We start from the raw sequence: 12,906 nt of genomic DNA on the forward strand, positions 1-12,906 counted from the left end.
TGAACCATCCTTGCACACTTAGAATAAATCCTACTTGATCATGGTGTATGATCTTTTTAATTTATTTGTGAACTCAGTTTGCTAATAATTTGTTGAGTTTGTATCTATGTTGCTTGGCTATTGGACTGTCACTTTCCTTTTTAATGCTGTCTTTCTGTGGTAGTGCTAGGTTAATAAAAAGAGTTTGGAAGTGTTCCTTCCTCTTTTATTTTTTTGGAAGACTTTGGAAAGAATTGGTATTCTTTGAATTTAGGTAGATTGACCAGTGAAGCTGTCTAGTCCCAGATGTGTGTTTGTAGGGAGTTTTAAAAAATGATTAACTCAATTTCCTTAGTAGTTAATTGGTCTGTTCAGATTTTCTCTTTCATCCTGATTCAGTCTTGAATGCTTGTATGCTTTTAGGAACATACTCATTTCTTCCACGTTGTCCAGTTTGTTGGCATATAATTGTTTGTGGTAGTCTTTTACAATCCTCTGTATTTCTGTGGTATTAGTTGTGTTGTCTCTACTTTTGTTTCTGATTTTACTTACTTGAGCACTCTATTTTTTTTCTTGGAGGGTCTAGCTAAAGGTTGATCAATTTTGTTTATCTTTTCAAAGAACCAGCTCTTGGTTTCGTCAATCTTTTATATTGTATTTTCAGTCCCTGTTTCATTTATTTCTGTGTTGATTTTTTTCAATTTCCTTCTAATTTTAAGTTTTCTTATTTTTCGAGTTCCTTCATGTATATAGTTAGGCTGTTTGAGACTTTTTATGCTTAGTGAGGAGGGCATAATTATTGCTGTGAACTTTCCTCTTAGCACTGCTTTTGCTGTATCCCATAAGCTTTGATATGTTTTACTTCTGTTTTTTGTTTTGTTTTGTTTTGTTTTTGTCTCACAGTACTTTTTGGTTTCACTTTGATTTCTTTGTTGATCCAGTGGTTGTTCAGTGTCATGTTGTTTTAGTCTCCACATATTTGTTAGTTTTTGTTTCCTTGTATACCATTGTGATGAGAAAAGATGCTTAATGTGATTTCAGTCTACTTAAATTTCTCATTACCTGTCTTGTAGTACAAATGATCCAGCCTGGAGAAGAATGTTCCATGTGTACTTGAGAAAAATATGTATTCTATTGCTTTGGGATGGAATATCCTGTATATATCTGTTAAGGCTATCTGGTCTGACAGGTCATTTAAAGCTGATGTTTCCTTATTGACTTTTCTGTTTGGATTATTTGTCCATTGACCTGAGTGGGGTGTTAATGTCTCCTACTGTTATTTTATTGCTATATTTTTCTTCCTTTATGTCTGTTAAGATTTGCTTTATATATTTAGAGCTTCTGTGTTGAGTACATAAATATTTACAAATGTTATATCCTCTTGTTGGATTGACCCCTTTGTCATTATGTAATGCCCTTCTTTTTCTCTTATTACGGTGTTTGTTTTAAAATCTATTTTGTCTGCTAATAAATATGGTTACCCCAACTTTCTTTTGGTTTCCATTTGTATTGGAATACCTTCATTTTTGTTCTATGTGTGTCCCTATATCTAAAGTGAGTCTCTTGTAGGCAGCATATATGTGGGTCTTTTATCCATTCAGTCACTTTGTCTTTTGATTGGAGAATTTAGTCCATTAACATTTAAGGTAATTATTGATAGGTATGTACCTACCGCAGTTCTGTTAATTGTTTTCTGGCTGTTTTGTAATTAGTTTCTCTGTTCCATTTGTTGTCTTGTGTGCTCTTCCTTCATGGTTTGATGACTATTTTAGTGGTGTGCATAGATTCTTTTCTCTTTTTGTGTGTGTCTGTATCTACTATAGGTTTTATTTTGGTTACCTTGAGGCTTATATGTTACAACTTATATTTAGAAATTCTTTTTAAGTCAATAACACACTCTAAAACTCTCCATTTTTACTCTCCTCTGGTCATGTTTGTTTTTGATATCACATTTTATATTTTTTATCTTGTGTATCCCTCCGCTCAGTATCATAGTTATAATTATTTTTTACTACTTTTATCTTTTAACCTTCATCCTACCTTTATAAGTGTTTATTTTCTTTTAGCACTTGGAATACATTATGCCACTCTCTTCTCTCTTGCAGCATTTCTACTGAAAAATTTGCTGATGAACTTATGGGGTTTCCCTTGTACATACATGGGGTTTCCCTCCTGCTGCTTGTAAGATTGTCTCCTTGTCTTTAACGTTTTCATTATAGTATGTCTTGGTGTTGGTCTCTTTGGCTTTATCATTTTTTGTGTTTGTGGGCTTTCTAGATCTGGATATCTGTTTTCTTACCAAAGTTGGGAAGTTTTCAGTCATTATTTCTTCAGATAGGCTTCCTGCTCCTTTCTCTCTCTCTCCTCTTTCTGAGACCCCTTTGATGTGAATGTTGGGCCATTTGATGTTGTCCTCTAAATTCCTTAAACTATAAGACAGGTTGCTTTTTTTTTTTCCTGTTCTCATTGGGTAAATTACTCTGCCCTGTTTTACTGATCCTTTCTTCTGCCTTATCTGATATGCTATTGAACTCCTCTAGTGTATTTTTTTGGTTTAGTTATTGTATTCTTCAGTTCTATGGCTTGTGTTTAGAACCTTCTCATATTTTCTGTCTCTTTGTTATGTTATTGGTGTGTTCATAACCATCTTTACTCTTTACTCTTTATTAGGGAGCATCTTTACTCTTTATTAGGTAAATTACTTATCCATTTCATTAAGAAGGTTTTTTTTCCTGAGGTTTTGTGTTCATTTTATTTGGAGCATAGTCCCCTGCTTCCTTATTTTGCTTGACTCTCTGTATTAGTTTCTATATGGTAAATGATACAGTCACTTCTCCCGATCTTGAAGGGTTGGCCTTGTGTCACATATGAAACTTACTGTTCAACCTCGCTTTAGTTCTTGGTTGTCTCTCAAATTTTTGTGATTGTCCAAGGAATCTATTTTATTTTTAAGAGCTCTCAGTAGTTGAGCGTGTCCCAAGGTTAGTCACTGTCCCAAAGGAGAGAAGGTCAGTCAGTACCTGAAGCCAGACCCTTAGGCCACAGCTGTTAAAGAATGCAAATACATACAGTCCTGTGTGGCTGTCAGTATAAGTCCTACGGTCCCCAAGCAGGCAATTTGAAGGTGTATCCTGGGCACCCAGGTGTACCCAGTTGCAAAAATCAGGGCTCCAGGTGCAGATATATATTCCTTTCTGTGAGATACTAGGAAGCTGTAGTGAGGTGGAGGAAGAGAATAAATATCACATCCCCTAGCCTGTGTTACCTGAGAGCAGCTCTGTAGCCTCGAGATGAATGCCAAACCTGAATCCTGCCTCCAAGGCTGGAGTGCCAAGACTAGCAAGTAGGCCTCTTTCATAGTAAGACAGGAGATGTTGCATTCTGTTTTCTCTGTGGTGCCCTGTGGGTGGTGGCCTGCCAAGAATGGTCTCTTTTTGTTATAGTCCTGTGGGACCCAGGAATATAAGAGCCTTTGGCTCCAGAGCTAGGTGACCAAGGGCTATCCCTTGGCAAGCAGCTGTAAAAACCAGGACACCAGCTATAAAAATTGGGGTAACATATATAACGTATAACAGCTCCTTTCCTAGAAACACTCATGCTCTGGACAATGGTGGAGGGAGAGTGCACAGATAGTGCCTGCTTTCCCAAACCTCAGGGAATATTTCAGTCAGCCCTTAGACTCATGTTTAATTAGAAGCTCATCTGTCTGGCCAAAGCCATGATGGTAAACTAATAGTCCTCCTTCACAGAAACTCTCAGCTCCTGGATCTCTTGTCCCTTGCTGTGCCCTGCATGTGGTAGCTGTTGAAGGACTCATTCTTTCTTAGGTTTAGCCCTATGGGACCCGGGATTATAAGCCTGCTGGTCACCGGAGCTCGGTGATACAGAGGTGGTCCCTGGTAGCAGCTGCTAAAATCAAGGCGCCAGACAAGGATATAAGCTCCTTTCTAGAAGATACCAGCAAATTGGAGCAAGGTAGAGAAAGCCTACAGCGATGGCATCTATCAGCCTGTGTTCCTGGGAGCTCTTCTGTAAGCTCCTAGAAGTGCACCAAACCAGAAGCCTGACCCTCAAGCCAGAGCTCCAGGATAAGAAAGTAGGCCCCTTTCCCAGAAGGCTGGGCTATGTTTCAGTCCACTGTCTGTGCAGTGCCCTAGGGGCTATATTCTGCCTGAAACTGTTTTTCTGATTGTTATATTCCCATGGGACCCATAATGTAAGCCCCCCCCCCCCCGGGCTCCAGAGCCAGGCAATCAAGGGGTGTCCCTTGGGCAGCAGTTGCAAAAACCAGGCCACCAGACATAAAAACCGGGGCACCAGACATGTGTAGAAGCTCCCCTCTGGGTGCTCCTGGCACTCTGGTGTGCAGGAGAGGGAGAGCGGGAAGATGACACTCTAGGGCTGATGTGAGGCTAAGGCTGATTGCAAAAAGATGACACCTGACAATAAGATGGAAAAAGAATAAAAAAAGAAAAAAAAGGAAAAAGGACAAAGGATAATTCCCCCTGCCAATCCCTTCCCTATAGAGGGACACCTTGCAAATGGTACTTATCTGCTAGAGTGTAAATATGACACCTGCTGAAAAGGAGACAAAACCAAACATGATGGTGCCTGTTGGCTTTAGTATGCAGATGGAAAGTAGAAAGATGGCAGCCACCAACCTTTGACTTTGGAAAGTATTTCAGCAGGCCCCTACCCCTCAGACCAATGCTTTAAACTTAGGAAATGAGTCTCTTTCGCATGAAGTCGGGGCAATTTTCCATGGGCTGCTTCTGTGCTGGGTCCTGGTGGGTGAATAGGGAGTCTGCCCATAGGCCCTTTAAGAGTGATCTTTGGTTCACCATTCTCTTGGGATGCCTGTGAGCATGAGCCCTATTCTTTTTTTTAATTTTTTTAAAAAAATTATTTATTTATGATAGTCACACACACACACACACACACACACAGAGAGAGAGAGAGAGAGAGAGAGAGAGGCAGAGACACAGGCAGAGGGAGAAGCAGGCTCCATGCACCGGGAGCCCGACGTGGGATTTGATCCCGGGTCTCCAGGATCGCGCCCTGGTCCAAAGGCAGGTGCTAAACCGCTGTGCCACCCAGGGATCCCCATGAGCCCTATTCTTGAAGCCAGACGTTTTGGGGGCTCATTTCTCAGGTGCTGGTCTTGAGTGTTGGCTTGCTCAGTGTAGGGGTATGAACCCCGTGCTCCTCAGGCAGAAGAAGGTTTTGAGTTCTATCCTGACTGTGTACTGCCACCAGGGGGGTGGGATATATAGTGGAGGGGTGTGTCAGCCTGTTCTACCCACTTCAGCATTGTTTTCTTCTCATTTGCTCCATGGGAAGGGGTCACTCTACAAGTTTTTAGGGTTTTTTCATGAGGAAATTGTTCTGTTTATAGATTTAGTTTGTCTGTGGGAGGAAGTTCTATATCTTTCTATATCAACATCTAGAACTGGAGCTGGGAATTTTTTTTTTCATTATTAAAATCAGTTATGACCTGATTTTATGACCAACCTAGGCGTTGGTCATGCCTGAACATCTTAGGTGGGTGACACATCTAAGTCCTAGTTTCTCATTTCATTTTACTTCAGTTGCTATGGTTTTCCAGAGAGACCCTGTTCTGCTTCAGGTTGTATTTGTAGGATGATGGACTTTGACTCTGATGTCAGAGTAGCAATCGCAGAAAATGTCCCCATATCCTCTTAGAAGATGTTTCATATCCTCAGAGCGACCCTCCTAGCACAGTAGTGATGATACTGGTAAAATCTGGGATCTTGTCCCACATATTAGCATTGTAGATAAATTATCTCCTTTAGTTTCTTCATAAAATCAGAGTGAGGTGATTAGGAAACAAAATTAGAGCAGGCTGTTGTCCATATAGATTACTCCCAAGTGGTACATTTGGAGTCCTTCTATTCAATATGGTACCCATCTGATATTGGCAGCTGTGTTCTGGTTTTGAAGAGTTTACAGAGTTTAGCCATATCAATAAAAACCAAGTTATCGCTGCATCCCTATATACTGGCACCAGTGGGCCAGCTCACAATGTGATTTCTCCTGGAACAGATGGGTGATCGGTTGTCTGTGGCCAAAAACTATCTGACAAAAATAAATATCATCCTCAAAGTTCTATAATTCCTAACAAGAGGGATGCCTGGGTGGCTCAGCAGTTGAGCATCTGCCTTCAGCCCAGGGTGTGATCCTGGAGTCCCGGGATCGAGTCCCACGTCAGGCTCCCTGCATGGAGCCTGCTTCTCCCTCTGCCTGTGTCTCTGCCTCTCTCTCTTTCTCTGTGTCTCTCATGAATAAATAAATAAAATATTTAAAAAAAAAATTCCTAACAAGAGCACTTCAGGCATTGAGTGCTTCTTCTAAGCTATACCATACTCTTTTTTTCTATTCTCACTTGCTGCCTGAAAGATACATTGTATGTTTGTGAAGAACGTGAATATATAAAAATTCTTGAAGTCTTGATGCTCTGGCAAAACCAGCCCAGTTTCCATTTTTTAGATTATCTTGGGGCTTGTGCCTTAAGTGTACCTGTTCCTGTACAGTAGTCGCAGGAGTGCTATAAAACTAGCTTGATTATGAAACTAGCTTCCTATCAACAGATTAGAAGCGAATCACAGTAGACTAAAATGACATTTTTCTCCTTGGCATTACTCTAGAGCAACAGTTCTTGAGTTTCTGATGTTACTATACTTGGTTTACTTTGCACAGATCATTTTCTCTTGATGGATAGTTCTTTGAGTATAGAAACGAGTGGGAAAGGACAGTAATTGAACACCCATTTGGGATTGCAGGAATGTGGTAGGCACTTTTTGGGTATTATTCCATTTAACTTCACAACAATGACTGAGGCAGATAATTTTGCTGCTTGACAAACCAGGAAAGTAGGTCCAAGAGAGGTTAATTGTCTTGTATTCTCAAAGATCGGTCTCTCTCATTCCATAACCTGCTCTCTTTATACTCACAAAGGCTCCATTTGGGAATAGTGATTTCTTATTGCTTTCCCACTTTCAGTGGTGGATGGAGATGGCACTGGTCTTTTGAGATTGAGCCCTGAGCTTTTTGTCAGACCTGGTCTGAGAACCAGGTCTGCTCATTGTTTTACTTTTCAGAGTCCCAAGAGACTTGGCCTAGTTTTATGTATTTTTTCAAAGCTGCCCTTACACATTGTTTCTTTCTCCTCCATGACTACCTGGGGAGGAAGATGGCGTCTCACAGTTTCATGGCTCTGAAGAACAAACTCACAAGACCTTCTCATTTTAATGATTCTAATCACCAAGGAAAAGTAGGAAAGCAGAGCGAACAGAAAAAAATCACAAAGTTTCAAAAAAATAGTTAACCATCTTAATTCTTGAGGGGCGCCTGGCAGGGGCTCAGTTCGGTGAAGCGTCTGACTCTTGATCTTAGCTCCGGTCTTGATCTCAGAGTTGTGTACCATAGCTCTTGAAACTCCTCTTAGGAATTATTTTGCAGAAGCTGCTAAATGTCTCTTTTATAGGGATTTTTTATTTTTGTTGTGGAACTGTGGTCCAAAACAAATTCAGGTTGACACCATTGATGAAAATTTCTCTCCTAGTCAGGTCATATTTTTCAGTGATTGTTCAAGCTCTAAGGGTTTCATGATGACCCTGTTCTTTAAGAGACATCCAAAAAGCAAAGATATTTCATGTGAGAATGTGCCGCTTGACAGAACTGGGAAATGGATATTAGGCTCAGTTTAAGGTATTTTTGGCTATCCAGTACTGGGGCTCACAGCCCACGTGTGGCCATCAAACACTTGAAATGCGGCTAGTTTGAATTGAAGTGTGCTGTAGGTAAACTAACTATGCACTGGCATTCAAAGAGTTTAGAACTAAAAAAAAAAAATTACATTTTTATATCGATTAAATGTAAATCAATTATGTGAGAAAATTCTGCAATATAGAGTTGTGTATTAAAACTCACTGTTTTAACTTTTAATTTTCAGCTTATTGTAGATTCATATGCAGTTGTAAAATATAATTCAGAGAGATCATCTGGACTCTTTAGCCAGTTTTCCTCACTGGTACCATCTTCCAAAACTATAGTATAATATCCCAACTATGAAATTAACATTGATAGAATCCACTGACTTTATTCATATTTTATCAGCTTTCTGCATGTGTGTGTGGATATGTGTGTGTGTAATTCCGTGTAGGTTAATCACCAGTATAGATACATATGACCACTACCACAGTCAAAATATAGAATTCCATTACAAGGATTTTCTGTGCTAAGCTTTCACAGTTATAGCCGCTTCCTTCCTTTCTTCCCTCCCCCCCCCCCCAATTCCTGGGAATCACTAATCTGTTCTCCATCTGTATACTTTTGTCATTTCACAAATACTGTTAATGAGAGTCTCCTATAGTATGTAACCTTTTGAAGTTAGCTTTTTTCACTAAGCAAAATTCTCTTGAGATCCATTCAAGTTGTTATCAGTTCTTTACTTTTACTGCAGAGTAGTAGTCTTTGATGATGATGATAATTCTTCTTCTTCAAGTCTTTTGATTCTTCTTTTTTTAAATATTTTATTTATTTGAGAGCGAGAGAGAGCATGAGCTGGCAGGAGGGGCAGAGGTAGAAGGCAAGGGAGAAGCAGATTTCCTGATGAGCAGGGAACCCTAAACAGGACTAAATCCAAGGACCCTCTGGGATCATGATCTGAGCCACCCAGGTGCCCTGTTTCTTACTTTTTAAACATCGCTACTAGAAAGTTCAAAATTACATGTGTAACTCACTTTTATGGCTTTTGTTGTATTTCTGTTGGAGAGCACTGGTATAAATTCACTGGTTTGTCGGAAGCCATCGGAAAGCACATTTCTGTTGCATGTTCTTTGAGTTTCAGGCATTCCTCTGTCAAATGGTATATTTTGTTCTGCTCACTCTAAATCAGCTTATTTGGAAACGAACAACGGAACAGTGCCTTTTAAAATTATTTCAGTAGAGTAAAATCCTCTTAAGGTCTCTCACGTTCCCCCTCCTCCCACTTTTTTTTTTTCCTTGGTCAGTTTTTCAGTAAGTAAGCCCTTTGTACTTCTTTCTATAAAAGAGACTTTTCATAAGGGTAGGCAGCAAGGAGGGGTGTCTTGCAATTTCTGCCAACACTATTCAGTATACTGGTTTGCAGCTAATTAAATGGCTCATATTTATCTGATATTTTTCCCCTAGAGAGATTCAGAAACATTTTTTTTTTTCCAACTTAAGCTTCAAAAAGAAACCAGCTCAGTTAGCTTATAATGGAGGGAAGAAGCAGGACACAGGGGCACTTCAGAGCCGATTAGAACTGAGGTGACGGATAATACCATTTTCAGTTAAATTGCCTGGGGAAATTAGGTAGGCAGAGAATAATTACCTGGCTTGGCATATATCCAGGTTTCTGAAACTGAGACCCTGCCTGAATGTTCTGTGGCTCACTGATGACCACAGGTAGCCCAAAACATATAAGGGTTGTATCCCATCATGAACGTATTTAAGTACCCTGGCTGTGGTGCGTGGCAATTTTAAGGCAAGTTAGGTAGCATGAGAAATTCGAACAAATAAAATCATGTAAAGACCAAGATCCGCAACAAACAACATCGCAAAGCATCATATTTAAGGGAGGCTTCTCTAACAAAATTTGTGTTGATATATAATATAAAAAATGCACATCTAATATTATTAAATATATTACAAATACAGAAAACATAAGAGACATTTTTAAGGATACAAAATATATAGTTATAATTAAATTTGTATTTCTGTAACTTCTGCTCCGTGACTACCACCAGGACACCAGAGCTGAGCTGGAAATCATAGGAGAACCACAGAGTGGACCGAGTGAAGTATATAGTTCTAGTCTCTTGCTCCTCGCACAGAGGGCCCTCTTATGGTAACAGCCCTTGGTCATGCTTGCAAGGTTCAGGAAAGAACTTGGAATAAATGCCAACTGACTTGTGGGTCCATCCAGCCTATTTGTGGATAGGAATCTTGAATGGAAACATATCTTTGGGGCACCTGGGTGGCTCAGTGGTTGAGTGTCTGCCTTTAGCATAGGTCATGATCCTGAGGTCATGGGATTGAGTCCCGCATTGGGTTCCCTACAGGGAGCCTGCTTCTCCCTCAGCCTATGTCTCTGCCTCTCTCTCTGTGTCCCTCATCAATCAATCAATAAAATATTTTTTTAAAAAGGAACATACCTTTAATGCAAAAATCAAGATGGAACATTGTGTCCCTCACCCCAGCTCCACCTCCAGGTGACCTATTACTACAACTGCTAAGCATGTTTTTTTTTGTTTTTGTTTTTGTTTTTAGGGGATCGATCTGTGCTGCTGGTGGCTGGATGGAAGTTGATGGAAAAAGTATGAGATTGTTTACCTATAGATCTTTTCCTTTCTCATGACCTAGAGGAAAGCTCACTTTCTTCTCAACAAACAGAAAGAGAGCCAGTGGATTTTCTTCTTTGCTTATGGTGTTAGCTTTTGCTTTGTTCTATCTTTTCATAACCTCTGAATTTCAGAATGCAGAGTCGTGGAAAATGGTGGATTTGGAATGAGTAAAGAGGATTATATTTTTTCCTTTCTCTTCACCCTCTCTCCCTTTCAAATAAAGATCTAGGCAGTAGCAGAATGAGTTATTTTATAGCTTTCCTTGTAGAAGGCTGCTACTGGTATATAGGGTGTCTTTATGCAAATGATAGAGATGCACCCCTTGGTGGGGTGGTGGTGCCCAGTTGTCCCTTGGCCACGGCCGTGAGCCTGATCTGAGTGCAGTGCATGTGTACTTAGCCACCACCTCTGCTGCATAGTAGGTGCAGAAAGTGCCCCTGTCTCACAACACTGGAAGCACTGATGTGTCAAAGGCAGATGCAGCTCTTAAAAGTAACGGTGCTCGAGCTAGATCATCAGGGTTTGAAGCCCTGCTCACTTACCACATGCCTCTAAATGCCTCTAAATAAGGGATGTAAGCACCCTTGGCGTCCTCTTCAGTAAAAAGTTTCTACCTATAGAGTTTGGTGAGATTTAATGAGTTGATACACACAAAACACTGAGTAATACCTGGACATAGTAATTTCTCATTAATTGGTAATACTATCATCTGTTCTTAATCTGCCAGTGTTCTCTAACCTAATGTGTTTTCAAAGGGAGATTTCTTAGTTTCTTCTGTAAAAATAAAACTAATATGTGTTGTGCTTGTAAATATATTAAACATGCTTTTAATTATCTTTTTCCTTTAGCGAGGTTTTGTATATGTTGCCTCTGTGAAACTAACAAGTAATCAAATCTGTTGAGTGAAAAAGCAGTTAAATTTTGTTGACATCATGTAGAAAACATAACCTAATTTAATTTAAAAAATTTTGGTCCATGGCATTATTTTGGACACTTATCTTTAAAAACTTTTTTTTTTTGGTCCTTCTAGGTACTATGTATGTGCTTGTTTTTCAGCTTCATTTTTTCCTCCTCCTCTTCCTAGAATGTCAATATTCTAGATACTTAATTTCAGAACGGTTCAGTTTAAGTGAATGGGGAGAAACTTCTGTAGATTTGGTGAGTTCATACATTCTTGGGGTTAGTGGAATTCTAAGAACCTTAACTACTTTGGCAATGCATGTAAGAGTCATTAAATATACACTCTGGTTTTAACTTTCATATATTCTCTGCTGGCCAGTTAGCTTCTTTTGTGACATGACCTCAGCTCCCAGCCTGTGAAGAAAACCACATGTGGAGACAAATGCATGCTCTCAATTACTAGATGTAGGAAGCAGAATTCTAACATGGCCCCACTGCACCAAACTACTGGTGTGTGTACCCTATCTAATCCCCAGGGCTGGAACCATGACACTTCTCTGGTTAGGTTATGTTGCATCACACAGTTGGCTTTAAGAATGAGAGCTTAACCTTGGTGGGCCTGCCCTAATCAGCTAAGCCTCTAGCTTAGCTGAAGCAAGACTGAAGCAAGATTCAAAGAGAGGAGGATTCCAAATGAGGGAGATTCTCCATCTCTGGCTTTGAAGATGGTGGGGGCCAGGTTGCAAGTAGTGGAGGTGGCATCTAGGACCTGACAGTATACCCCAGCTGATAGCCAGTAAGGAAGCAAATCCACAATGCTATGACTACAAGAAAATAAAATTGACTAGCAACCTGACTGAGTTTGGAAGCCAGTTATTCCTCAGCCTCCAGAAAGAAAGCCTTGAAGGCACCTTGTGTTTAGCCTTATGAGGCTCTGAACAGAGAACCCAGCGACTGTGCCAGATTTTTGGCCCCCAGTACTAAGAGCTAATAAATATGTGTTGTTCGAAGCCATGGAGTTTGTGGCGGTTTGTTCTGCAGTCCTAGAAAACTGGTATACAGGGGCAACCAGGCAAAAGAATGTAGGTGGGTAATTGCAAACCATTATCATTATTTAGGGGAAAAAATCCAAAAATAACTCATAATGTCCTATAAAGAGTCCCCAGTTATAATTTTAAGGCTGATGAGCCACAGTAAATGACAGGAGCTGTTAACTTTTCTGGGCAGAGTTTAGAGTGGTTTCTCAAAGTGGGAGTTGTAGACTCACCGAGGGGCAAACAAATGGTTAAGTTGCTCTCTTGTAGGACATTTGTTGCGTGATGCTAAAGGAAGAATATGCAGAACAGGGAGGTGGAATCCCCTTCCTTCCAAGCTTATACATGTTGCTGAGTAGGCCTTTAATTTAGGGCTCACGAACTCAGCAGGAGAACATAGGTGAGGGAGTTGTCTGGGTGGAAGAGATGGGTGGTGGTGGGGGGCCGTGGGGAACAGGAACCCAGGCCTTCTCTGAAGGCACAGTTGCCTCTCAGCTGCAGCTGGCTTACCCACAGCACCCTGAGTCTGTGATGCTTTATCTTCCAGATTTCCAAGAGAAGCTGGGGCTCCAGAGATTTATATGAAATCACCCATTTTTAAATGT

At 40.3% G+C, this 12,906-nt stretch overlaps 1 protein-coding gene across 4 annotated transcripts in view; it reads left to right on the forward strand.

The window, feature by feature from the left end:
• Positions 1-12,906, forward strand: part of PLCB4 (phospholipase C beta 4) — a 420,180-nt gene that overhangs the window by 145,839 nt on the left and 261,435 nt on the right. Inside the window, exon 1 of one of the 4 annotated variants that reach the window (XM_055306680.1) lies at positions 10,322-10,340. The exons of the other annotated variants lie outside the window; for them this stretch is intronic. The gene's annotated coding sequence lies outside the window, so the exon portion shown is untranslated. Of the gene's footprint in view, positions 1-10,321; positions 10,341-12,906 lie in introns of those variants that run through there. 4 annotated transcript variants of the gene reach the window in all.

Source organism: Nyctereutes procyonoides, unplaced genomic scaffold (genome assembly GCF_905146905.1).
Source record: "Nyctereutes procyonoides isolate TBG_1078 unplaced genomic scaffold, NYPRO_anot_genome, whole genome shotgun sequence".
NCBI lineage: Eukaryota > Metazoa > Chordata > Mammalia > Carnivora > Canidae > Nyctereutes > Nyctereutes procyonoides.